The following is a 2,736-nucleotide window of genomic DNA, read 5'->3' as shown; positions in this document are numbered from 1 at the left end:
CTCAACTTATCACATCCATCATCAATTCATAATTTCCATCCCAAACTCGTCAGTTCATTAGTTTCTCAATTCATTGTTGGCCATCACCGAGTTCACTACTCTTCCTTCTCTCTCAACCAAACTCATTCTCAATACACCAGAAACCTAAATCTCTGTTTTCTAACTTTTTATCAAATTACCAAGTTAAAATCACCTAGGACCTTCTCGACATTTTAATATCTTAAAACGAACCAAAAGTCTTAAATAGGTGTCACAGAAGTTTACAAGCCTAATTCTCTGTCTCTAGACTCAAAACAAAATTATCCTATAGATTCGAACCCAGTTGAAATAGTTTAGTTGAATAAAATAAAAAGAAAAACCATTTCTCTTGCAAAAATTGATTTTAAGTTTGAAATCTCTGCGCCAAGACAGCAAGCTACACTGTTCTTAGAAAATTCACCAAAAATCATATTTTCATTTGATGTATCAGAAATTTTCAAAAATAAACTAGACTCATAGAGCTTGAAATCAGTCAAAGTCCCATAGAAAAATCATTTTTATGGAGAGAGTTATACTGATTACAAGTTTACTTTCAAAAACTAGTTTTGCTGTCAAAATAGCTAAGAGCTCTAATTTTAAAATGAGCACAACTCCTTCTACAAAATTTATAGTAGTCTAAAATTTTGACACAAACAATAAAATAGTCCAAATCTCAATGTCTTTTTGGTTCCACTCAAAATTATGGTCTGGATTGGGAGATATAGGCTTGGAAAGTTGCTATTTTGATTATGTAGCAGTAGAAAATCAGTTTTAAAGTAACAAATTTAAAAAATTTATATCTTCTAATCCAACCGTTAAAATTTAACCAAACTTTTTAGGATTTTTATATACATCAAAAAGATTCGAGAAAAATTAATTCCAGTCAATTGTGATGGTTAGATCGTTCCCAAAAAGCATCCAAAGCTGCTGCCAGAAAATAGATTATGCAGAATTTTGCCAAACCTCAACTTTCAAAATATTTCAACCAAAACCAATATAATCATAATCCAAACAATACCAAAACAACCTAAAAGTCCATACCGCTTATTCCTCAATCTCAGTCATCCGTAATCTCCCATTTACACTATTCCATACCATCAAAATCATTATTTCCAACAAACCAAAAATCATCACAAACAATCCTAATATTCACATCCAACATTTAATATCTAAGTTATCAACTCCTTCAAATTACTAACAACATCAATATTCTTTATCAATCACCAACTATATCAACAAGCCCTCATCAACAACAATAAATCACACATTCATCATCAACTTCATAATCAATAAATATAAACAATCATCATTACAATCATCATCATTATTATTCCAATTCCTTCCACACAACACCAATACAACATCTATCAATTCCCATCATCAACATCAATCCTCACTCTATCATCAAATTCAATATCAATCTCCAACATCATACTACCAACGTCAATATAACCATTTATCAATCATTTCAACTCATCAATTGCCATGCAACACTTATATCAACATAACCAAAGCTCATCAAATCATCATAAATCATCATATCTCAAAATTCAACAACTCAACATGCATTTTAATTCAAACCTATCTTATGGGTCTCTAGCCTAAGTATCCAGAAATTACATATTACATAAAAAAAATCAAAACCATACCTTGGCCGATTTCCAAATGCACCAAATACCAAAACGAAGCCACCAACCTTGATCCAAAGCCTCAACAAACTCCAACAAACACCAAAGCTCAAACTAACAACACATATATCACCAAAATCAAAACTTAAGATACACAAAATAACTAACACAAGGGTTTAGTGGAACCTTACCTTATCCAATGAGAGTAGGGATAAAATTCAACAATTACCCGCTACTAGAGATCACCTAAACAACCAAAACCACAAAATCTAATAAAAAATTATACATAAAAATGTGCAGAATCTAGGGCTAGAAACTGGGGATGGAGACGTGAAATGTTACAAGATTTTCCTGGACAAAAAGGAAGAGCTCGTCAAGAGCTTCACGTGGCCACAAACGGCTCGTCAATCGGAGGTCTGTAGCTCAAGATATGGCTCCCGGAAGGTAGAGGTGAATAGTAATACCATCCCTTTCTCCTCTCTTTTCTAAATCCGCGGCACCCCCTTCTCCTCTCTTTTCTAAATCCGCGGCCCTCTCTCTCTTTTCCCAACAAAATGAGTTTAAAACTCATTAAAACACACACACACACACACACACACACATATGTTGAACCTTGGGCCCAGTTTGGGCCCTGATGAGCGGATAATTTATACGCTTTTTGGCATTGTTTTTAGTATGTTTTTAGTATGATCTAGTTAGTTTTTAGTATATTTTTATTAGTTTTTAGTTAAAATTAACTTTTCTGGACTTTACTATGAGTTTGTGTGTTTTTCTGTGATTTCAGGTATTTTCTGGCTGAAATTGAGGGACCTGAGCAAAAATCTGATTCAGAGACTAAAAAGGACTGCAGATGCTGTTGGATTCTGACCTCCCTGCACTCGAAGTGGATTTTCTGGAGCTACAGAAGCCCAATTGGCGCACTCTCAACGGGTTGGAAAGTAGACATCCTGGGCTTTCCAGCAATATATGATAGTCCATACTTTGCCCAAGATTTGATGGCCCAAACCGGCGTTCAAAGTCACCCTCAGAATTCCCAGCGTTAAACGCCGGAACTGGCACCAAAATGGGAGTTAAACGCCCAAACTGGCAC

This window comes from Arachis duranensis, chromosome 4 (genome assembly GCF_000817695.3).
Source record: "Arachis duranensis cultivar V14167 chromosome 4, aradu.V14167.gnm2.J7QH, whole genome shotgun sequence".
Taxonomy (NCBI): domain Eukaryota; kingdom Viridiplantae; phylum Streptophyta; class Magnoliopsida; order Fabales; family Fabaceae; genus Arachis; species Arachis duranensis.
Note: the sequence above shows the minus strand (reverse complement) of the source record.